We start from the raw sequence: 26,919 nt of genomic DNA, 5'->3' as shown, positions 1-26,919 counted from the left end.
TTTTCATAAACGGTCAATATTTCAAAATTTCTACAATCATCATGTATTGAAATAAATATAGTCTTATAGTGCTCTCAATACCCTATTTAACGGTGCCCTCCATATATCCGCAGGGTTCATAAATTTTTCCTAGAGGGCCCCTCAATAGGTCCACCCACAAATATAGAGTGTTTTCATAAACGGTCAATATTTCAAAATTTCTACAATCATCATGTATTGAAATAAATATAGTCTTAAAGTGCTCTCAATACCCTATTTAACGGTGCCCTCCATATATCCGCAGGGTTCATAAATTTTTCCTAGAGGGCCCCTCAATAGGTCCACCCACAAATATAGAGTGTTTTCATAAACGGTCAATATTTCAAAATTTCTACAATCATCATGTATTGAAATAAATATAGTCTTATAGTGCTCTCAATACCCTATTTAACGGTGCCCTCCATATATCCGCAGGGTTCATAAATTTTTCCTAGAGGGCCCCTCAATAGGTCCACCCACAAATATAGAGTGTTTTCATAAACGGTCAATATTTTAAAATTTCTACAATCATCATGTATTGAAATAAATATAGTCTTAAAGTGCTCTCAATACCCTATTTAACGGTGCCCTTCATATATCCGCAGGGTTCATAAATTTTTCCTAGAGGGCCCCTCAATAGGTCCACCTCCAAATATAGAGTGTTTTCATAAACGGTCAATATTTCAAAATTTCTACAATCATCATGTATTGAAATAAATATAGTCTGAAAGTGCTCTCAATACCCTATTTAACGGTGCCCTCCATATATCCGCAGGGTTCATAAATTTTTCCTAGAGGGCCCCTCAATAGGTCCATCCCATACATGAAGGCATTTAATCATTTTGTTTAATCTTCTCGTGTAATAATATTTTTTTTTCAAAAATTTCCAATTTTCTCAAAATATCCGCAATCCACCGTGGTGCAATGGTATGCACGCCCGCCTTGCACGCAGAAGGTCGGTGGTTCGATTCCCCGGCCAGGCAACACCAAACATTTTTCAACGGTGGCAAAATACCCCTCAGTAATGTTGGCGACATTTCCTGAGTATTTCAGCCTTGAAAAACTTCTCTATAAGTGGTGTCTTAGGACACGCCGTTCGGACTCGGCGATAAACAGTAGGTCCCATATCATTGAGCTAAATATGAATCGGGGTGCACTCATTGATATGAGAGAAGTCTCCCTTGTCCCGTATGGGATGTTGTGGAACAATGTTTTTTGTTATCCGCAATAAAATACTTAGTGCTATGCATGTGCTTATTTTTTTGTATTCTGAGTAATCTTCTAAAACATACGTATATCCATGAAAATCGTTTTTCAAAATCGTTTTTCAACTGTTATACTGTTATACCACCACCAATGTGGTTTTTGTCTCCGCTAGTTAAAATCGATTTTATCTTCACGCCCATACATTTTTAGGGGTTGTTTAGGTTTTCGCGATTTTGCTTAGAAACCGGATTTCCTATCAAAATGGGTTTAAAACAAATATTGTAGCTATGAAAATTCTCTACAAGATCGACCTTTATGGTATTTTCGTAGTTTTTACCATTTTTGAGATATTGAAGTTCAACTTGGAACAATGCACTGACTGTATCGCCCCCTTATAAAAAAAATGTCATGTAGGGTGTGCCTTAACTAACTTTTGATGAAAACCGCTTACACAAGGAAAGTTTTTGTGAATTCTGAATCAGCAGTGTTCATAGATGAGAAAAATCCAAAAACAAGAAAAAATCGCTGTAGGGATTTTTAAATAAATCGCGGTCAAAATTCACATTTTTAGGTATTTTTTAGGTTTTTACGATTTTGCTTGAAAACCGCAAGTCCAATCGAAATGGAGCTAAAGAAAATGTTGTAGCTGTCAAAATTCTCTAGAGGATTGACTTTATCATTTGTTCCCAGCTTGTACGATTTTTGAGATAAGGAAGCTCAGTTTACATTTTTAGTTTTTTTTTTGTTAGGGTTTCGCACATTTGCTTGAATACGGTAAGTCGTATCGACATGTGACCTGAGAAAATCTTAAAGCTGTGAAAATTCTCTACAAGACTGGCTTAAGTAACTTATCCTTAGTTGTAACATTTTTTTTAGATATATAAGTTTAAGTTGGGAATTTGCAGTCATGACATTGTTTTATAAGGGGGCGATACAGAATTGAATTGAATTGAATTTGAATTGTCCCAATTTGAACTTCTATATCTCAAAAACGGTAAAACCGACGAGAATATCATTAAGGTCAATCTTGTAGAGAATTTTCATATCTACAACATTTGTTTTAGTCCCATTTTGATAGGAAATGTGGTTTCTAAGCAAAATCGCGAAAACCTAAACAACCCCTAAAAATGTCAACTTATTTAAGATTTTTCATAAAAAATCTGTAGAATTTTGTATGTGCCACATTTGCATCACAAATGACGACTTACAATGTCTAAATTTGCACTTGTTGCTCTCTCTATGTAACAAACTCTCATTAATGCTGTTAGTTCTCCATTAAGTAGACATGCAACATTGTTTCTAAATAGGTAATAATATAAAATGTATGTTCATTTTTGTAAATTAATGATTGTGTGCTATTATTCAGGAAAAAAAATCTACTACACCGCGCCACTAAATAATGTACACTTACTTATATGGGCATATGTACATACACATCAAAACGGCAGAGAACATTAATTGGTGATAAAATCTTCTTTAAAACATATCAGAGTTTTTAGCGTTTAATGATTTTAAACTGATGATGGTGGTGGTGGAATAAATACCAACCAAGCCCACAATGTAAGCAGGTAAACACCAACCAGTCAACAATCTAACCATAGCAAAATATAGGAAACCTATGTTTAACAGGGAGACTACATACACTTTTGTTGTACAGTAATACTTTTTCCCCCTATCCTAGCTAGTCAAGCAGCATTTTAAGCCGCCCTGGACATAAAGTACTACAACGAGTGAGTACTCGCATGCCACACCACACAAAGAGCCTCTCAGGCATGTTCTAAAACTGATGGCCTACCTTTAGCTGTCGTAGCTACCACCAGCCCACTCACTGACTCACTCATCAACCATGGTTTTTTATTTTGATTTCCTTTTCTCTTCTTCATATTCATTCGCATAAGGATGAAATTGTTTTTGTATGGGTTTAGAATACTTATTTTTCAACCACAATGAACTTCAAAACGTAAAATATAACGCATGGCCGGTCGGTATTTTCTTCTCATAGCCCCAACACAGCCAGCAAGCCAGCCATCAGAGCAAGCCATGTTTGTTGTTAACCATGTTAAGCTAGTATTACCACCATCATATTGCTGCTGCTGATGATAGAGAGACAATGGATGGAGCACGTGTATTATGTTTCTGTGTATGTATGCGTAGTATCTGTCTGTCGAGTGCGTATGTATGCGCCTAAACAGAAAAATATTTTCTACTCAATAGGCCTTCTTCTTTTACGCAGCTATTTGTGGTGCTCGTCTCTTATTAAAAATTCTGAACGCCTGGTATTTTCTGCTCATCTTCATTTTCTAAACATCTAAACGCGAACTCAACAGCTCAACCCCCTTTATATTTTCTAAGCAACTTAGGCGAGCGAATCTGATTTTTTTGTATCGTCATAATTTGTTTCCATTCACTTCTTCGAGCTTTGTCTGTCTGTTGGTGACAGACAGTGTTTGTTTCTGGCATATCGAACCTGACAAGAACTAGAGACAGACATTTAAACAGAAATTTGTATTATATTGATAATGTTGGTTGGTTCTCTTGCTTAGATGGGTAGGTAGTAGTTTGGTTGGCTTAGTGATGTATGCGTAGTACGTAGACAAAGTTTTTGAAATGAATAAGTTCAATTAACGAGTTCATTGAGTATTGATATAATTCGAGGTATAGGGTAATTTTAACAAGTCAAAAAGCCTTATGTTCGGTCGGTCCGAACTTTGTATACCTTCCACCATGAAATATTCGCAACTAATAAGGAATAATTAGTTTTCTTTCTGTTACGAAAGTACCAATGTGCACAATTTTTGGTGGAGAAGTTTTCAAACCACTGGGAATCCTAATTACCTAATGTTAGCCAATTCGGCCAGCTACTAACTTAAAAATACATGAAATCGGGCGGTACTGTTATTTGTGGACTATGGTACATGGGCCCGCAATTTTTTATATATAAGTTTTTAACCACTAAGAACCGTAAAATCCAAATGACTTCCAATTTTAACCGAAAATGTAGAAAAGCTTATAACCTGAAATCGTTGGACCTATGACAAGAACTATTGGCGGAGAAGTTTTTTGACGTAGGGGATGGAAGATACCAAGGAACGGTCCTGACAGGCTTTAACATGGCAAAGCCCAGGATTTATCTTGGTCCCTCTTTCATCTCAAGTGGACACTGACCTCCCCGTGGTGTCACCTGGGGAACTGCCTTTTACACCCGTTAAAGGTAGTGAGCTAACATGTGGCGCGTTCACCCATAAGGACGTTAAAAACTTGGGTTTGGGCGTCGGGTTAGTAACCCTCCCATAGAAAAAAAGCCTACTATGAAAAAACGAAAGAAAAGAAAACAAACCCCTCTAAAGTTGACGAACCCCGCAAACGTTTTAAGGACCATGATCTGCGAATCTGCACCTGGAATGTTCGCACTCTTTATAGAGAAGGTGCAGTTTACGCATTGGCAGATACTTGAAAATTACAAGGCCGACATTACCGCCATACAGGAAATACGATGGATTGGGAAAGGCGTCACAACAACACCTAAAGGTGAGGCACTATATTATAGCTGCCATGACACAAAGCATGAGTTTGGTTGCGGATTTGTAGTTGGTCGGAGGTATAAACATCTGGTCTCCAGCTTCACCCCAGTGAATGAAAAACTTGCTGCAATTCGATTAAAAGCTAAATTCTTCAACATCAGCTTTATTTGCGCTCATGCTCCCACTGAAGACAAGGACGAAGAGACCAAATATATATTTTACGAGCGTCTAGAAGAAACTTATGATCGTTGCCCTGTCCATGACATTAAAATTATACTTGGCGATTTTAATGCCAAAATTGGAAAGGAGAATATCTTTGGCCCAACAGTCGGGAAATTCAGTCTCCACAGTGAAACATCGGACAATGGTATGAGACTGCTAGACTTTGCAGCTGCAAAAATCACGGTAGTTAGCAGTACCAGATTTAAGCATCTCGATATTCATAAGGGCACCTGGCTGTCGCCAGATCAAAAAACAATAAATCAAATTGATTACGTTGTGATAGATGGAAGACATGCATCAAGCGTGTTGGATGTACGATCGTTCCGAGGTGCAAACATAGACTCGGACCACTACCTTGTTGCAGCAAAGGTACGTACCAGATTAAACGTAGCAAACAAAGTGCGAACAGACACAACGCGGAAGTTGGACATCGGTAAGCTGCAATCACAACAGATAGCCACAGCATATTCCACTCAACTGGCCCAACTGCTTAATCAAAGCACTCCTCGTCCCGATAACATATCAGGACAATGGCAAACCACTGCCCACTCCATGTAAACAGCCGCAAAATCAGTACTTGGATACCAGAGACCTCCACCAAGGAATCCATGGTATGATCAGGAGTGTCGTGCTGCCACCGAAGAGAAAAATGCGGCATATAGGGCTACTTTACAATCAGTAGCAACGCGTAGCGCACGAGAGAGGTATCGGGAGAAAAGGAGAGAGGAGAAACGTCTTTTCCGCAGGAAAAAGAGAGAGATGAAAAAGCGGGAGTGTGAACAAACCAAGATGTACAGGAGACAGAATGAAGTCCGAAAATTCTACCAAAGAGTGAAACATCAAACTGATGGCTTTGGAACTGGCACATCCTCCTGTAGAGACCAGCAAGGTAATCTGATAAAGCTAAAGTGGGTCTGGCGGTAAACGGTGAGAAGACCAAGCTGATGGTGTCGACGCGCAATGCGTCCATTGAGATCGGACCAACTGTTAAGTTGGTTCCTATAATTTTGAGGTAGTAAAAGACTTCGTATACCTCGGCACCTCCGTAAACACAACAAACGACATCAGTTGTGAAATAAAAAGATGAATTGTATTGGCCAACAGATGCTACTTTGGCTTAAGTAAGCACTTTAAAAACAAAGCCACAACTCGTCAAACAAAAATAACGCTTTACAAAACACTGATACTACCCGTGTTGATGTATGGTTCCGAAGCCTGGGTACTTGCGCAAGCAGATAAGGCAGTGCTTGGCGTGTTTGAGAGAAAAATTCTTCGAAATATCTACGGACCGATATGCGTTGACGGTGAATATCGACGTCGTATGAACCACGAGCTGTATCTGCTATACAACGACATCAGTATAGATAAACGTATCGAGATGCAGCGATTGCGTTGGCTAGGCCATATAATAAGAATTAGCGATGATGAACCCGCTAAAAAGGCGTATAAAATTCGAGCCACATGGCAGTGCACGCAGAATTGGCAGGCCAAAGAGAAGATGGCGCAAACAAGTGGATGAAGAGATGACAAGGGGCGGTATTCCAAAAAACGAAGCACTAAACAGAGAGAATTGGAGATCTTTTCTTAGTTCGGTCTATGGAACAAATGTTCTGTAATGGGCCAGCTAAGTAGGTAAGTAAGAAAGAATACAAAATATTAAATTAACCCATTTCATCCCAAGACAACATTTTTATTTATTTTTTAAAGAAAAAAACTTTTTTAGGGAAATGAGGATTGAGAATTTTCTCAAAAAATGTTCCGATGTTTCGTTTTCCCGGAAAATGGTGTTCGAAATTTCGAACACTGGCGCTTATCCTATATGTGTAGAAGTAAACAATTTTGATTTATGTGATCTTGAACCAAATTTAAATGGAAGGTGCTCACACCTGGGAAGTTTTTGCGAATTCTGAAACTACAATGTTCATAGATGAGAAAAAAAACCAAAAAAAAAAAAAATCGCCAGAGCGTTTTTAAAATAAATCGAAATACAAGTTGACATTTTTAAGGGTTTTTTTAATTTTTTACGATTTTGCTTTGTCCTATTGAACTTCTATATCTCAATACTGGTAAAAACTACGAAGGTATCATAAAAGTCAATCTTGTAGAGGATTTTCATAGCTACAACATTTTCTTTAGTCCCATTTCGATAGGACTTGCGGACTCAAAGCAAAATCGTGAAAACCTAAAAAACCCTTCAAAATGTCAACTTGTATCGCGATTTGTTTAAAAAACGCTCCGGCTATTTTTTTATTTATTTTATAATTTTTTTCATTCAGAATGGTTGAAGAGTGGTATAGAGTTTTTTTGGGCCTACAAAACTTTTCCCCGGAAATGTGTCAGTACCGGTCGACGTTTTGGATTACCCCGAATAGAACGGTACCGCCCGATTTTCGAGGTTTTTCATAGATTTAGCTTCATTATGCTACATAAATGGTTGTAATTTAATAGATATTTAATCTTCATTGGGGCTACTAAACTTTCCTCCAGAAATTTGTCAGCACTAGTCCATGTTTTATATAGCCTCAGTGGAACGGTACCTCCCGATTTTGGTGTTTTTCAGGATTTAAGTCCTACAATCCTACAGAAATGGCTGAAATTTAGTATTTAGTCTTTTATGGGGCTATAATAACTTTGTCAGTACATTTCCACGTTTAAATATAGCCACTGACATATAGGATAAGAATCAGTGTTCGAAATTTCGAACAGTTAAGTTTCCACATATGTAAAGTCACACTTGCGCATGTAAATCATGTTCTTTATATTTTGTGAAACGGTTACATATATTGGCAATAATTCTCCATGATTACTTTTTAAATTTAATTTCTTTTATATTTTTTAAAACTAATTTAAAAAGTATCCAAAAATATTTAATTATTTTTTTTAATTGTTCTACAAACATTCCTGATGGGACAAGGTAGACTTCTCTCATATCAATAAGTGCACCCCGATTCATATAAGCTCAATGATATGGGACCTACAGTTTATCGCCGAGTCCGAACGGCCTCGTCTTAAGACACCACTTGTAGAGAAGTTTTACATGGCTGAAATACTCAGAAAATGTCGCCAACCTTACTGAGGGGTATTTTTTTTATAAAATATAGGTTTCAAAAATGTATACCTACCATCGAGGGTGAGGGGGAGTTTTGAAGGGAAGAATTTTGTTATTTAATACTAAAACTTGTTTAAAATTTTACCTTTTTCATCCATAAATATCCATCTTTTTCTGTGTAATATTTCTATCTCCTATATGATTTTCAATAAATCCCTTCCCCTTATCATAACTATCATATACAATATTCTATATATCCACCACATTCAATTATTTGCAGCCTTTACTGGTTGACATCTACGCTTCACGCCCCTTTCAATGTTAAAAGCAAAAAATACACACATTTCTTCCCACAATCTACCATCATGTCATAGTTGATATGTCAACAGATTTCTCCTAAGGCCAATAGTTCAAGTATTTTGTTATTTTCAACAAGGCTTAAGGCGAAGTACCTATCACAAACAACGCCTAACATTGCATCCGCTCTAATCTCTATGTGTACACACACACACTCTCGCGCTTTCACATTTCAAAGTATAGTTTAGTTGTATTGATATGCCAAACATCCTTTCATGATTTCCTTAACCCATTTCACAAATCGACATCAGGAAATTGATTCAAACCAAAACAAGTGTCATCAAAAAATATTTGCAATAGCTCGGTGGGATATAAGGGTGGTCTGGCGAAAATACATATTGGATAGTTAAGGCAACTTTAAGTGGCAATGGAATAAAGCCACATTTTTTTAAAGATATTGGTCCTATAAAGGAACAAACGTAGAAAAAGGAAAGTAATAATAACTCTTTCGAAGAAATCTTTTACTTTTTACAACTGAACCATTGTGCAGCGGATCCAACCTAATATTTAAATCAAAAGAAGAAAAACTTTAGCTTATATTCAAGTACACTTTAATAGAGGCGTTAAGGCTTATCATCCCGAACACATGGAAGAAAATAATCTCTTACATCAATCCAGTGTAACCACGTTCGTAGCACAACCAGCCAATATGTAAAAAAAGATAGAAATAAGATACAAGTACAAGATCCAAAACCACCTATCAAGCAGGTGATGTATAAAAAATTGTTTACGCTATCAAATCTGTCCATTAAGACACGAATGCTTATACATACTCTAATCAATCTGTATACACATGTGGGGATACCAAGAGGAGAGAATGTTTGTTGTAGTTTTTAGATAATTTTTATACATATGGACTGTTGCATATTTAACTGGATGTTTACTGTCTGAAGTTATCATATTTCTACAGACCCTTGGTCTGATTTGATTACATAGACAAAACAATTCCACAGATCTGAGATTTTTTTCCTTTCCTTATTCTTCCGTTAAAAGTTCAGTTGTATAGTAATATTGTTTAATCCTTTTTGCATTACTCAATCGATAGAAATTAAATATAAACTGGTTAAAAAAAAACAGTTTGTGGGTCCCAAGTATTCGGGTAGTAAATCCATCTTCTTATGGTCCTTACATGCCACCCCATTTTCCATTAAAAATCCAGTGCAATAGCCCATATGTCAGTGTGTATGCATTTACATACACCTTTAACGTAATAATAAGAAAGAAAAAAGAACGAAAGAGAACAAAATAACATAAAAATCTTGCAATGTCCTCCAAAGAATACAAAAAAAGCAGGATGTGGGGATGGCATGAATGCTGGGGCTGGCTGTAATATAAGCGCGAACGACCATGCAAGGTTGTTGGCTTTTTTATTTTCTTGTTTCACATCTTGTTTATTTATGTTTTTCTTCTTGGTTTTTTGTTTTATTTTTCTCTTCCATTACTTTACAGCATGAATTGTCGTTTTAAAATAATGGCGCGAAAATGTAAGCTGCTTTTGAAAATTCATGGGCTCCCAGTAATAAATGGCATCATGTAAGTTTGTAATGGTTTGCGAAAAAACAGGGGAAGTACAAGAAAGATTGCCCAGAAGAAAAAAACGTTTTTGCATAAAACGCAAAGTCTGGGAATAGATGATGTTGCGTACATCCAACCAAAAAGAGGAACGAGGAAAAATCATTACAAAAATTACTAAATATTAAAACGAGAAGATGAGTAACAAATCTGCTTAGTAAACACCAGATAGCCTGAGTATTTTGGCTATGAAAAACTTTTTATTAATTATAATTTTGCTGTAATTATTTATTGGATATTTTCACAGAAAAATTGAAGCATGAAACAATTCCACTCTTTGTCCCAAGGTTTTTGCTAGACCTTGAATGTTGAACCGGCAAATATTCCACTATATTTTTAGGCTGAAGCTCAGCTCAGTTCAAATTTGGTCCTTCGACCGGTGGAATTTCAGCCAAAATCAAATTTCGCATATTTTTTACATTTTATTAAAAAAAAAAATCCCAGATTTTAGCCTTGGCGTTGATTTTAGATTTAGAGTTTTGGGAACACGTCAACCCCATGTTGTATTTTTTTTTTTATGCACGAATAATTCGCGTTCGCCTGATACTTCGGATCCCTCAAGTATTTCAGAAATATATGCTGAGGGGGAGCTGGCTACTGCAGGGAGTTAGCTACATGGGTTGGAACCAAAGGCTGTTCTAAATCCGCCAACGAACACCTTGGTGTTACAGCCATATTTTATTTTTATGGCTAAGGCCATGTTTATATTATAGCCTTTTGCAGGGTTAACCTTCTTAATGAGGATTTATTTGACGTATACGCAAAGGAATTGACATTTGAAACCCAGTGGGTTTGTTAAATCCGGTTATATATAAACGTACTATAAAGCTCTTAATCAAATCAAATCAAATCTGGTGCTTCGACCAGTGAAAATCCAACCAAAATCAAATTTTGCCTATTTTTTCATTTTATTAAAAAATATAATTCGTTGATTTTGTTATTTGCTAGTGTTTTTGGAACACGTCAACACCATATTGTATTTTTATAGATGAAGCTCTCAATGGAATCAAATTTGGTCCTTCGACCGGTGGAATTTCAGACAAAATCAAATTTCGCATATTTTTAAAATTTTTAAAAAAAAAAATAATTCCCTGATTTTAGCCTTGGCGTTGATTTTAGTCTTTGCAAGAGTTTTTGGAACACGTCAACCCCGTGTTGTATTTTTATTTGCAACCATCTTCGTCAGTGCTTAGGGCGAATAATTCGCATTCGCCTCATACTTCGGATCCCTCAAGTATTTCAGAAATAGATGCTGAGGGGGAGCTGGCTACTGCAGGGAGTTAGCTACAGGGGTTGGAACTAAAGGCTGTTCTAAATCCGCCAACGAACACCTTGGAAATACTTTTTGGGAAAGAATAAATTTCTTGATATCTGCAAGAGAGAGTTAAATGTGGATGTTATCATAGCTCATTGCAGGATGCTATCTGGAGGAAAAACTGTTATATTCACTCTGGACTCATTTAGTCAAGTTCAAGCTATTTTATCCGCTAAAGGCAAACTGAACGAGCATCGAATTTTTATCCACAAAGATTACACATACGACGAACAAACTACTCGATACAACCTGAGACAGATCGTGAAATCGTTATCAAATAAAAGAGAATTGAAAATCCGCCAAGGGGAATTCTGTATATATATTAATGATAAAAAATATACATGGCTTAATGGCAAAATAATTGCTCAATCAGAATATGATGCAAAATTCTTATCAGACATCCTGTTTGAATGCGGCTGCACCTACGTTGTGTTACACAACACTAGTACTAAGAATCATAATGTTAGCAATAATAACAACCAATAGCAGTTTGAACTATGCCATTTATTGTCCTACAATGTTGCAAATCTCGAAAACTCATTAAAATTTGGAAATTTTGTAAAATATTTAAACAATTTTGATATTTTCTTCCTATTTGAAACCCATGTTGTTCGAAATAAGCAGTCTAATTTCAATTCACATTTTTCAAATTATTGCATTCAGTGGGTTGATGCCATTAAAGTACATAGAGCTGGTCGCGCCCGAGGCGGCTGTCTTTATGGTTTTAAGAAAGAGATTCGTCATAAATTTAGTCTGAAATTTATCAACATTTATGAATACACTGTATTATCGGCCGTTTTGAATGGAAACATATTCTATTTTATCCCTTCATACATTAATTGTACAAGTTGGAAAAGTGATGCTGAGAAGTTTGAAAGTTTTTTACATAATCTCGGGCCTACGAGTTTCTGTGTTATTGGCGATTTTAATGCACGTATTGGAGAAGAACAAGTACTAGATACAAATATCTTGCGTGATATACCTCATATAAACGAAATCAGAACTTCTAAGGATAAAACTGTAAACTTCCAAGGAAGAAAACTATTAAATATTATTGAGGATGTTGGTGGGATCATTGTAAATGGCAGAATGACAGGTGATGAAAATGGGGAATATAGTTTTTGCGGTGTTATGGGTAGTTCAGTAATCGATTATTGTTTTTGTTCAGTAAATTTCTTAAGCTACATCAATAATTTCCACATTGCTACTGAACCGTTTTCTGACCACATGCCACTATGTCTAGATATCAAGGTTTCTTCTTTTATGAGTAATAAAAATCCCGAAAATGTCCTTCAGAGACTCTACTGGAAAAACAACCTTTGTAGTCAATACAAACAAAATCTTAACTACCTTTTCACTAACCAACCAATTCAGGATTTCACGTCAGTAGATGAGTTAGTTAATATGATAACTAATAACATTAAACGTGCAAGTGTTATAACGCCTAACAGGAAGTTTTTTGAACCAAGACAAAAATGGTTCGACTGGCAATGTTTTCGCCTCAGATCAACTATGCGTAAATACTTAAAAGATTATCAAAGAAATCATTGTCCGGTAAACAAAATGCGGTATTATGCCTCAAGATCGAATTTCCTAAAAATATGTGGGCAAAAAAAGTTAGATTACTACAACAATAACTTGAAAAAATTAGATTCAGTTACCAGTAGCAAAGACTGGTGGAATCTTTCTAATTCTTTAAAAATCCGTGATGGTAATACTAGAGGCGGTCTATGCGCAGATGATTTTTTACTATACTTTGGTCCAATGCTCTTGGAAAACGAGAACACAAGAGGAATTAATTGGTGTATCCCATATTGGATTGATCCTATTCTAGATTCGCCTTTTGAACTTTGTGAAATTAAAAATGTCTTAAGTAAGCTCAAAGCGAACAAGTCTCCCGGTGAAGACGGAATTCCGTACGAATTCTACAAATATGCAACAGATAATGTACACCATTTCATGTTAACATTTTTTAATAAAATATTTCTCCATGAAGAAATTCCTAAGTCTTTCAAGACATCAGTTCTCATACCCCTATTTAAAAAAGGTGACCAAAGTGTTGCCTCCAATTATAGAGGCTTATCGCTAATAAACACTATATGTAAGATATTCTGCAATGTTTTACAAAATCGGCTAATAAATTGGGTTAATCGCAACAACATCCTAAACGAATTTCAAGCCGGTTTCAGAAAAAAATATTCTACGGTAGATAACATCTTTAATCTTATCAACACAGTTACACTCAATCTTCATAAAAATAAACATACCTATGCATTTTTTGTCGATTTCTCGTCAGCGTTTGACTTTATTCCCAGAAACAGTTTGTTTTATAAACTTTCAAGCATGGGATTATCCTCTAAAATAATAAGAGTTTTACATGCAATGTTCTACAACGCGGAAAGTAAGATTTGGGATGGTAATCACTTTTCTACTTCATTTCCAGTTCAAATTGGGGTAAGGCAGGGTTGTATACTCAGCCCACTACTGTTTTCCTTATATTTAAATGATCTACCAACTATTCTCCCCGGAGGCGTTAATGTAGCAAATACAAATATAAAAATTTTACTGTATGCTGATGACATCGTCTTATTGTCGAACTCTCCTCATGAGCTGCAAGACATGATTAACGTCCTACGTGATTATTGTTTAACGTGGAGTCTAACTGTCAATCTCACAAAGTCGAAAGCAATGGTTTTTCGTAAAGGTACACGCATTTCTCGAGATTTAAACTGGCATTTCGGCGATGAAGTCATAGAAATTGTAAATTCTTACAAATATCTTGGTGTTGACATAACCCAGCAAAAAAAGTCATTACCAAATAATGACTTTATTCAGTAAATTTTTGCAGTTGTAACTACTTACTAAATGACCGTAAAAGTCATTATTTTAACATGGGGATGTCATAGGGAGTAAGTACTTCCTTAAATGTGTTTTTTAAGTACATATTTAACCACTTACCAGTAGTCAAAAAAAGCTAAAAAGCATATGTTCTATTTTTAGAACAAATGTGGTGAAATTATATTCAAATTCAACATTCCAATTATTTTTTGTTTTTATTTCTTCTTTTTCTTTTATTCCGCTTCCTGCCGGTGTCGAACACATGAACTTCTGATTTCTAGACAAACACACTACACACTAGGCCACTCGTACAAATAGTAAGGGTTGTTTAAAAACATCCATGTACATCAACATTTCTTCGTAATTTTGTCAACAAAAAACTCCCATGCTGACGGTGAGCTTTGAACACACAAGCCTAGGATTTGTAGTCAGACACACTAGCCCTGTGCCACCGTACTTATTCCTTTGTAGGTAAGTAGTAAGTAAGGATGTAACTAGTTATATGTTACCTGTTATATATGTACTGTCTGATAATGCGGAGGGTAATGAGTACGCATTACCTGGTAATGCAGAAAGTAATGACATGTGCCTACCAAATTTTTGCTGGGAACTTACAATCTGTCATTCAGCAGACATTTAAAACAAAAGCTCTCCGCATCAAAAATAGCCATAAACTCAACATGGTCCAAATACCTAACAAACAAAAACATAAAACGCGCCAATAAATTAAAAATATTTGATGCATGTTCTAAGTCAATAATGCTTTATGCAGCCCAAGTTTGGGGGTATAAAAGGTATGACAATGTTGAGAAACTTTTTCGTTTTTTCATAAAAAGAATTCTATTTCTGCCGGAAAATACACCCACGTATATGCTTCATATAGAAACTGGATGGAACACAGTGTATGCAAACTCATTGAAATTACATCTTGATTATGTGAATAAGATTTTACGTTTCGACCAACATAGATTACCCCGTATATTAGCAGAAGAGATTCTCAACCAAAATATCAGTTGGGCCGCAGAATGGTCTAGTCTTTGCTCTTCTCTCCAATATCATCTGCCGGACGATAATGTTCCCATCTGCCGTTACTCGAAAGAAATAATAAAATTACTAATCTATAAAGAACACCAAAATTTCTGTTTAGCAGCTTCAAACTCTCAGCACCACGATTTGTACTGTCAATTGAATTATGACGATACTCCTATTAAAACAGCTCAACTTTCAACTCGCGCGACTAGTCTAATTGTTAAAGCTAGAGGTGGTCTGTTAGATCTAAATGCAAGATGTTTTAGAAACGGTACTGATAGCGTTTGTACTATATGCAACATGAACGTGCCAGAAAATACATTTCATTTTATCGGTATTTGTCCTATATATAGAGAATATAGGATTGCTTACTTTAATAAGGCTGTTCTTGATTTAAATGAAGTTTGTAGGATATTAAATGGTTCGAATTTTGAATCCCTTTATAAATATCTAGAAAGTTCTATGAAGTACAGAAATTTAATATTAAATGAATTTATCACTTAAACATTAATACAACCTAGTGTAAACTCAAATAATTTACATAATTTTATGTTAATACCTTTTTATGGCTTACAGCATTCTGCTAGCCAAGTATATTATAGATCGATTGTTACTTATATAGTATTCTATTATGTTTTAATAATTGTAATCTATTAATAAACTAGCAGACCCCGGTCCGCGTTGCTGGCCCGTCGTAATGAGTTTTACTGACAACTTTTTATCGATTTTATGCTTGACAATTCAAAAAAAGGTATTTTCTACCTTACTTCGTCGGTCCATTGTTAAACCGAGAAGGATTTTTATCAACAGATTTTGTCTGTAAACTTTCTTTTCTCTTACGGACTTTGTCGGATTTTTTCGCCAATTTGTGCCTTTTAGGATTTATTATCGTCCATGTCCCTGTTTTTATCCTAAAGCGATCTAATTATAAAAGTTAAAAAATGGTTAAATCGAATTCTCCTGCTTATTGAGACTTATATGTTTTATCTTTTCACGGCTGATGGACCGTTGAACCTCACCATTTAAGTACATTTGTAAATATATAGTTTTTCTTTATAAAATAATAGGCCCCGAAATTCGTCTACAAATATACAGCATTTTGGACCACGGGACATTCCTGAACATTTTCTGAAAATTAGGTTCAGTAGTTTTGGAAAAATAATGTCTTGAAAAGAGTGGGCGTGGTCATCACTTTTCAAGATATAACATATTAAAAAGGTGGGCCTGGTCCGGTATTTTGTCTCCTAGGGTGCACACAACTTCATTGCCTACCAAAATGTATGCCGAAATCGATATAATCATAAGTTTGGCTTAACAGGAAGGAGTTTAACAGAAGGCATGGGGAAGGTACCCCACCTCTTTCGAAAATCATAAAATATACATAACAACGGCAAACTTTGAGCTTTTGCTGCAAATTTTATTGAAATCCCTTCAGTAGTATTGGAGTTATGACATATTAAAAAGCAGGCGTGGTCAGGCCTATAAACCCCAAAGAAGTACCTAGATTGTAGATTAATCCGTAATTTTTTAATCCGATACATACATAGTTTTTGCATATATAATGTTTTTTTTAAACATCGTATAGGGGAGGTACCCCGCCCCCTCTGGAATTCAATAAAATATGTAACCTGTTTTCGGGGGCGTGGTAAATTTTATTTCCAAAAAACCTAAGTTGGGTTATGACAGCATTTGATTTTCATTCATAAAGGTAAGGCATTTTTTTTTTAATTCAAGAAAATATGCCCGTACATTCCCTGACATTTTCAGGAAAATCGGTTCAGTAGTTTTGTAGATGTAACTTATTTTAAAAGGTGGGTGTGGTCAAGTATTTAGTTCCTAAAAAAGTAGGTAAGTTCGGAGACACAACCACAATTGTCTCGCAAATTAACTTCCAAATAGATACATTCGTAATTATTGTATATAACATTTTAAAAAAGTAGGGTATAGGGGAAGTACCCCGCCCTTTCCGAAATTCAACTGAATTTGTAGCCTATTTTAAGCGGGGGCCATCTCTGTACATTCCCTGGCAATTTGAGGAAAATCGGTTCAGTATTTTTTTTAGAAATGATAAAAATTGTAAAAAAATTGTGGGCGTAAAAGTGGGCATGGTCAATTTTTTTTGCATTAAAACCCAAGTCGGCTTATGTCGCACATTTTACAGAAAAAATTATCGAAATCGGTCCAGCCGTTCTCAACTGATGCCATTACCAACGAACGATATTTGATTTTTATTTATAAAGATTTAAAAGTTTAGACAAATCGCGATGTTCTTGAAAATCCCTTTAGTAGTTTTGTAGATATAACCTTATTAGAAAGTGAGCGTGGTCGAATCCTAAGTCCCAAGATAAGTAGGTAAGGTTGGAGACACAATCGCCATTGACTCGGAAAAAAATTCCCAAACCGAATATTGCATTTTTACAAAAATAGGGCATAGGGGAGGTACCCACCCGATCCGAAAGTCAAAAAATATGTAGCCTATTTTTATCGGGGACCAACCCTGTACATTCGCTGAAAGTTTCAGGTAAATCGATTCAGTAGTTTCGTATATATAACATATTTAAAAAAGTGGGCGTTGTCCAGTCTTAATGCCCCAAATATGCACGTAAGGTCGGAGACGCAATCGCCATTGACTCGGAAATTAATTTTCAAAGCGATACATTTGTAATTGTTGCAAATATTGCATTTTTACAAAAATAGGGCATGGGGGAGGTACCCCGCCCGATCCGAAAGTCAAGCAAATATGTAGCCTATTTCACCCGGGGGTCATCACTCTACGTTCCCTGAAAATTTCAGGAAGATCTATTAAGTAGTTTCGTAGATATAACATATTTATAAAAGTGGGCGGAAAAGTGGGCGTGGCCAATTTTTCTTTGCATAAAAACCTAAACTGGACTATGACTAACATTTCCACAAAAAATTATCCAAATCGCTCCAGCCGTTTTCAACTGATTCAATTACCAACAAACGACAATTGAGTTTTATATATAAAGATAATAAATAAAATAATAATAATACTTTTTGGGAGCTACCCATTGAGTTGTAATGGCTAATATATTCGAAACTGGACGTTCGGGGTTTACAATTCTACAGGGCTTTCGAGTTAGAGCTGGCATAAAATCGATGGTACTATCGATAGTATCGATTATTTTTTAAAAAATTTAATATCGATAGATAGTTTTGTCTATCGATATTATCGGATTAAAAATCCCTCACCTAAAATCTATTGAAATGAATAGAAATTACGCGGCTTTTCGGTTTTGTTGGTGTCAGGAGGTAAATCCATAAATCCATTTTTTCGGAAAAATAAACTGTATTTTTGGTTAATAAAAGCAATTGTTTTTTCTTCTTTATATGTCTGTGCAATACTTGTCCAAAATCTCAACAAAAGCATAGACATTTCCTCCATTTTTGTTTCCAAATTAAAGGTGATGACAAATTAACGATAATATCTATAGCAATAGATTTTTTGAAATAAAATATCGAAAATATCTAATGTTGCAAATGTCGATAGTTTGCCAGTTCTATTTCGAGTCAGCTGTTCAATTCGGCACTACACCTTCAGGTTTACAGTCCTACAGGGCCTTCGGGTCGTCTGTTCTACTCGGCACTGGACCTTCGGGTTTGCTGTTCTACAGGGGCTTCGGGTCAGCTGTTGCACTCGGCACTGGACCTTCGGGTTTGCAGTTCTACAGGGCTTTCGGGTCAGCTGTTCCATTGTTTGGGTAATAGTAATACATGGTACAAACTAGACCGTAGCCTTAGACTAACACCCGAGCGATGAACCAATCGTGTCAACACCCGAACGTCGTATACATCGCATTCCCGAACACCGATACCCGAGCTTCGAAACCTCGGTTCCAGAGCATCAACAGCCGAAAGCCGAATCCATAGTGTTCCCAAACATCAACACCCGGACACTAAATCAAACGGCTCCCCGAGCATCAGCAGCCGAATGCCGAATCTATCTTATTCCCGAATATAAACACCTGGACACCAAATCCATCAGCTCCCCGAGCATCAGCAGCCGAACGACGGATCCACCGTGTTTCTGATTATCTACCACCAACCGTCATCCCGATTGGCTGCGAACTGTCACCATTACAGCAGGTTCCCCATCATCTGCAATCTGTTACACCGGTTACTTGGGAACGGTAGTCATAACAGCAGGTGCCCAATCATCTACAAACCGTAAACAATACATCAGGTTCCCGATTATCTACGAAACACCAGCGAAACCGCCGGTTCCCGATATCCTTCAACAGCCAGCGATTCCGAAGAGCCATCCGCCGATCATCAGCATAGATTCCGTAAGCAGCACAGCACGACAACAGCGCTGCAGGCCATCTCCACATATATTTGTGAAGGACTCAACCAGAGACCGCCGTGTGATAGAACAGTGATGGTGTCGCTTGACTTATCAAAGCCTTTGATACAGTCAGGCAATCCACGCTGTTTGAGGCCATTGAGCAGCCAACCCTCCGGCCAAGCTTGAAACGTTGGATAGTCAATTATATGTGTGGACGCCAGTTGCACGTGGAATTCAGGATCAAGAAGCCCAAACCCGGTAGAGTTAAACAGAGAGTTTCCCAAGGTGGGGTGATATCTCCGGAACTGTTTAACCTCTACCTCTCCAGTATACTGTCCCCTCCTGACGGCATCGAGATTGTAACGTATACGCTTGATTGCACGATCATGGCGTCAGGTACCTATCCTGATGACATCTGAGAGACTGAACAACTATTTAACCGATCTTACCACCTTTTTCCACTCGAGGAATATGCAGATTTCCGCCACAATATATACAGCCACTCATTTCACCACATCGACAGCGCAGTATGGAAGAGAGTTGAATGTCGTGGTCGACGGTGGCAGAATTCCGACCTCAAACAGCCCCAAAATTTTACGCTACAGCTATCTGCGAAAAACTGAAAAGTAGGAACAAGGTCCTCAAGTCCCTAGCCGACAGCACTTGGGGTGCAGACAAACATATAACGCGATAGGTCGGTCTGTGGTAAGCTATACGGCTCCAGTTTGGTCCCCGAGATTATGTGATACGAATTGGAAAAAGATTCAAACCTGTCAGAATGCCGCCCTGCTGCAACTGCAACAGGGTGCCTCCTCAAGTCTTCAGTGAACCACCATGAGGAGGCAACGATTCTTGCAGTACAGCAACACAATGAGATTCTTTCTTACTGCTTGGGTGTTATCGTGGGCGCAATTCCAATAACCAGGTAGGCCCGATACATTCAGGCACATCAGGAAGGATATCCACGCTCTAGAGGGAGAGGTCCAACGATACAGGAAAGAACACGCATTCACACGGATGCAGGGGCCATAAGCAAATATAGTGTGAATAAAGTCCTCGCAGTATATCCCCCATCTATCGCAGCTGAGAAGCGTCAGCTGCCACGACAAACCAGAGTAGTTTTGGCTCAATTACTCTCGGGATATTGCATTCCCCTTAATTCTTATTGGGCGGCAATCGATCGCGCCGTGCAAGACATCTGCCCAGTATACAGCATGGGCCCGCACGACACAAAGCACCTTTTCAACTGCCCCGCCAAACCTTACTCATCTAACTCCAGTGGATCTTTGGCTACATCCCATCGAAACAGCCATTTTCCTGGAACTGGAGATAAGCCCAGGGCCAGATTGAACAGAAGAACGAACATACAAACATAATAGACACTGTAACAACAACAACGAACCATCCAAGCAACCACTGTCAGAACATGCACACTTATCACGAAATCGCCAACAGACAAGCACCTAGCCACCTTCACGCCAACGATCGATACACAATCCATACCTATTGAACTAATTTTTTACCAAAATTCTATTACCAAAGTTCTCAGCTGACCTAAAATTATGGCTAAGAAACCTGAATGAGAGACTTAATTTTTTCCTCTTCATGTCGTCCTTCTGCACCAAAGTAGTTGGTACCATTGAATTTGTTTCCATTAAATATCTGTGTCTATTAGTGGACCGAATTTTCAAATCGAAATGTGGTCCTTCGAGCAATTAAATTTACACACTTGCTTCATGAGTTCAAATAACATTAATGATAGTATTACGGAATTAGACCGTCGATAAACTACCACTCGATGGCAATTTTAAAGCGGTCCTTCGATCAAATATCATGCAAAAATTTCACATTTTATTAACAAAATAATAAATCGTTTACTTTAGGCGAAAAGACAACAGCACCCAAGCTCTCTATATGTTTCACATTCAGCGGAGGAAAACATTCTGCTCCGTTTACAAATCTGTTGCAGAAATCCATTCTCATTGTGATTTTTTAATGTTTTCTTATTTTTTTTTTTTTTCATACTACAAGACAAAGTTCACAGCTGACCTAAAACGTAGTTGGTTGGTGGTGCGCTGTTGATGTTTTGGCGGCATGAATGACTCATATATGTACGTTGTTTTTTTATATTTTGTGGTATTTACACCCAAAGTTTTGTTTATGAAGGGTTCATGGGATTTGTGCAACACAATGTGCAAATATACATATTTTCCGACGCTGCAAGCAAGGGCTTTATGTATGTGCGGCAAAAGCCACCGGAAGCCACGGAAACCAAAGTTTTGCACGGAGATATGGTGGTCGTCGTTCGGCTACATGTAATATTAAATTGTTTTTGTTTCTTGTGCCTCTTTTTTGACATGCTTCGGTGGCAATGTTCGATATCAAACATATGACTGAAACAAGTTTGCAATGTTCTGTTCGCTGTTCTTTTCTGTTTATATGTCTGGAATGTCTGAATGGACAAGAAAAAAAAAGAAAACAAAAACAACATTGCTCACATGGATAGATGGTTTACCTTGAAATATTCTTGTTTTCCTTTTTCACTTTGATCCAAACCGTAGTTCATTAAAGGGTATAAATAACAACAACAAATATATTCCCCTTTTACTTTGAAGAATCAGAGTTTATCTATACATAATTATGGAATGTAAGTTTTGCAAAAGTCTCTCTGGCGGTGTGGAGGAACATCATCTGAACTATTGGCATAAATCGAAATGCACCAAGTACATACACTAGCACAAAATAATAAAGAAGGGGTTTGTGTTACAACAGACAATTGTCGGTTATTTTATCCACTCTTTGGTATGTGCAAAAAAATCTCAAACAGATCACTGATAGAGGCGCCAGCAGGAAAATTAATGGTGCATGATTTTTCAAGGAGTACAATTTAAGTGGATCAAAATTCGAAAAACAGCAAAAAACAGTCTTTCTATAATATATAATTTGGTCCTTCGTTTAGTGATATTTAGCTCTTTTAGAATCAAAATTACTGCTGGAGTCCATATTGATCAAAATATTACAGTTTCGGTCACATAGTATTTTTAATCATTGACAATGGATATAATTGGTCCTTCGATCAACGTTAAAATTAAAAATTACTTCCGGCGATCAAAGACCGTCAATGAACGAGTACACCTATTACACTTTTTTTTTTTTTGGTCCGTCGATCGAAAAACAGGCACAAGATCAATCGTTTCTAAAAATTATTGTATCACGTTTCCTATTTTTAAATCATTCAATAAAAATTACTCCTTGCGACCAACGAAAGCCAATCGTAGATATAATTTAGGCTATTGAAAATATGGTCCTTCGATCAAATACCTTGTCTCGTTTTAAAATAAAAACAAAATGTCCTCCAAATGAAATAACATTTTGTCCTTCGAGCAAAGAAAAATATCGTTCCCATTGTTGTCACAACAAATAAATATTTGTGCAGTGGTTGCTGTGCAGTTCGTAGCATTAAGCTTCAAATCAAATAAATTTGGTCCTTTACTCTTCATTCAAAAACTAAACTAATGCCACCCACCGAAAACTAAACTAATGCCACCCAGGTTTGGAACTAATGCCACCCACCAGACCTAGAGGTTTGGAAGTGACTTTGTCAAAATTTACCAGAGTTACCTGACGTACTCATCCGACAGCAGTACAGATAGTCCTTGGGAGGATAACAATGCAGCATCAACGAGCTGCATAAGCTCAAAGCTGTATGCCACCAGCTTTCCGCTGAGTGCATAGAAATCTCAAGCTGATGTCAGTCAGGAATCCACAAGGCTGTCAAGAAATAACTTAATCGGGTAAAGTAATACTAGGCAAGTACGCATTATCTGGAGAAGTGGGGCTTGCACTTTGACGACAAATACATTGAGAGCTTTGAATATCAAAGTGTAGTCTTCAAGAATAAATATACTGAAATTAATTTGGCTGAGCTAAAATTGAAAGGTGGGAAAACCCAAACAATCGTAGAAAGACCCCAAAACTTGTTAGATGTGCTGAACTTTTGAGTATTGTTGGCGACACAAGAAGCGAGAATACCTTGTTGAGAACACATAACGCGATAGTTCGGTTTGTGGTAAGCAGCGAAAATAAGTGCAACGCGGTGAAATAGTATTCAAACCTGAGAACACCTACAGGGTGCCTCCTCTTGTCACCAGTGGACGATCTGAATGAAGAGTCATCTCAATCAGGATAGGAATGCCACATCCAGGCATGTCTGTTGGGGTTGGCAAGCCTATCAAGCAGGTTTGGATTGCCACAAACGCACGATACACTGCACTTTCAAGAGGTCTTTTGTCTGTTGAACACCTCCACAGGAGGCTTAGAAGACCTTAAGCGGTATTCTGTCTATAGAAGACCTCAAAAGCTCTTCTGTCAACAAAAGACCTCAAAAGGTCTTCTGTCTACAGAAGACCTCAAGAGGTCTTCTGTCTACAGAAGACCTCAAGAGGTCTTCTGTCTATAGAACACCTCAAGAGGTCTTCTGTCTATAGAACACCTCAAAAGATCTTCTGTCTATAGAACACCTCAGGAGATCTTCTGTTTATAGGAGACCTCAATAGGCCTTCTCTCTATAGAAGACCTCAATAGGTCTTCTGTCTATAAAAGACTTCAAGAGGTCTTCTGTCTATAGAACACCTTAGGAGGTCTTCAGTCGATAGAAGACCTCAAAAGGTCTTCCGTCTATAGAAGACCTCAAGAGGTCTTCTGCCTATAGAAGACCTCAAAAGCTCTTCTGTCTATAGAAGACCTCAAAAGGTTTTCTGGGTATAGAATACCACAAGGTTCTTCTGTTTATATGAACCGTCAAGAGGTCTTCTGTCTGTAGAACACCTCAAGAGGTCTTCTGTATATAGAAGATCTCAAGAGATCTTCTGCCTATAGAAAACCTCAAAAGGTCTTCTGTCAATAGAAGACCTCAAGAGGTCTTCTGTTTATAGGAGACCTCAATAGGCCTTCTCTCTATAGAAGACCTCAATAGGTCTTCTGTCAATAGAAGACCTCAAGAGGTCTTCTGTCTGTAGAACACCTCAAGAGGTTTTCTGTATATAGAAGATCTCAAGAGATCTTCTGCCTATAGAAAACCTCAAAAGGTCTTCTGTCAATAGAAGACCTCAAGAGGTCTTCTGTCTATAGAAGACCTCAAAAGATCTTCTGTCTATAGAACACCTCAGGAGATCTTCTGTTTATAGGAGACCTCAATAGGCCTTCTCTCTATAGAAGACCTCAATAGGTCTTCTGTCTATAAAAGACTTCAAGAGGTCTTCTGTCTATAGAACACCTTAGGAGGTCTTCTATAGACAGAAGAGCTTTTGAGGTCTTCTATAGGCAGAAGGTCTTCTGTCAATAGAAGACCTCAAGAGGTCTTCTGTCTGTAGAACACCTCAAGAGGTTTTCTGTATATAGAAGATCTCAAGAGATCTTCTGCCTATAGAAAACCTCAAAAGGTCTTCTGTCAATAGAAGACCTCAAGAGGTCTTCTGTCTATAGAACACCTCAAAAGATCTTCTGTCTATAGAACACCTCAGGAGATCTTTTGTTTATAGGAGACCTCAATAGGCCTTCTCTCTATAGAAGACCTCAATAGGTCTTCTGTCTATAAAAGACTTCAAGAGGTGTTCTATAGACAGAAGAGCTTTTGAGGTCTTCTATAGGCAGAACACCTTAGGAGGTCTTCCGTCTATAGAAGACCTCAAGAGGTCTTCTGCCTATAGAAGACCTCAAAAGCTCTTCTGTCTATAGAAGACCTCAAAAGGTTTTCTGGGTATAGAATACCACAAGGGGTCTTCTGTTTATATGAACCGTCAAGAGGTCTTCTGTCTGTAGAACACCTCAAGAGGTCTTCTGTATATAGAAGATCTCAATCTTCTGCCTATAGAAAACCTCAAAAGGTCTTCTGTCAATAGAAGACCTCAAGAGGTCTTCTGTCTATAGAAGACCTCAAAAGGTCTTCTGTCTATAGAAGACCTCAAGAGGTCTTCTGTCTATAGAACACCTCAAAAGATCTTCTGTCTATAGAACACCTCAGGAGATCTTCTGTTTATAGGAGACCTCAATAGGCCTTCTCTCTATAGAAGACCTCAATAGGTCTTCTGTCTATAAAAGACTTCAAGAGGTGTTCTATAGACAGAAGAGCTTTTGAGGTCTTCTATAGGCAGAACACCTTAGGAGGTCTTCCGTCTATAGAAGACCTCAAGAGGTCTTCTGCCTATAGAAAACCTCAAAAGGTCTTCTGTCAATAGAAGGCCTCAAGAGGTCTTCTGTCTGTAGAACAACTCAAGAGGTCTTCTGTATATAGAAGATCTCAAGAGATCTTCTGCCTATAGAAAACCTCAAAAGGTCTTCTGTCAATAGAAGACCTCAAGAGGTCTTCTGTCTATAGAAGAACTCAAGAGGTCTTCTGTCTATAGAAGAACTCAAGAGGTCTTCTGTCTATAGAAGAACTCAAGAGGTCTTCTGTCTATAGAACACCTCAAAAGATCTTCTGTCTATAGAACACCTCAGGAGATCTTCTGTTTATAGGAGACCTCAATAGGCCTTCTCTCTACACAAGACCTCAACAGGTCTTCTGTCTATAAAAGACTTCAATAGGTCTTCTGTCTATAGAACACCAGAGGTCTTCAGTCTTTAGAAGACCTCAAAAGGTCTTCTGTCAATAGAAGACCTCAAGAGGTCTTCTGTCTATAGAAGACCTCAAAAGGTTTTCTGTGTATAGAATACCACAAGGGTCTTCTGTTTATATGAGCCGCCAAGAGGTCTTATGTCTGTAGAACACCTCAAGAGGTCTTCTGTATATAGAAGATCTCAAGAGATCTTCTGTCTATAGAAGACCTCAAGAGGTTCAATAGTTATTGTGCGCACGAACCTGCCAAATATATCGACGAACAGCGCTGAATAAACTCAAAATTGTCTGAAACGAAATTCGTCAAACATATTTGGGGTCTAAACCAATATTGCGATGGGTCATATTTTTTATCGTATATATTCTCGCTGGCCTAAAGGCTGAGGGTAAAAAAGGTAGCTGCTTGGATATTAGATTTTGAGTTATTTCGCAAAAAGTAAAACATGGAATATGATCATTGGATTATATTGCGAGATGCAGGGGTTACTTTTAAGAAAGGTACTACAACGGACCGACAGTTTATTGCGAATTATTGTGTTTTTAAATTTATCGCGATTCAACAGTGTAATTACGTTTACTTGCAATCTCATTCTTTCGTAGAAACGAAAGAGACCATAAGGAGATTTAAAATCGCTCTTTATGTCATCAAAAGGACTTACACTCTGTAATACACCTGAGTTAATCCTTTTGTTTTGAAACCTATTATTTCAATGCCACACATTTTATAAGCTCTTCAAAGGCAGCTGAATATCTGGTACAGAAATTGCAACAAGCAATTCTCTATGGCCAGGGTGGTAGAATGGTGTGTGGCTTCAAGGTGGTTGTCAACAGATTTAACAGCATTTAACTCTGTTGATGATAGGCAACACA

At 37.4% G+C, this 26,919-nt stretch overlaps 1 protein-coding gene across 25 annotated transcripts in view; it reads right to left on the bottom strand.

Annotated features, from left to right (window-relative positions):
- Positions 1 to 26,919, bottom strand: part of LOC141388847 (protein lap4-like) — a 667,534-nt gene that overhangs the window by 582,445 nt on the left and 58,170 nt on the right. The window lies entirely within an intron of this gene.

This window comes from Musca autumnalis, unplaced genomic scaffold, assembly GCF_047663935.1.
Source record: "Musca autumnalis isolate F117 unplaced genomic scaffold, ASM4766393v1 scaffold_1, whole genome shotgun sequence".
Taxonomy (NCBI): domain Eukaryota; kingdom Metazoa; phylum Arthropoda; class Insecta; order Diptera; family Muscidae; genus Musca; species Musca autumnalis.
This window is presented reverse-complemented; position numbering and strand designations above follow the sequence as displayed.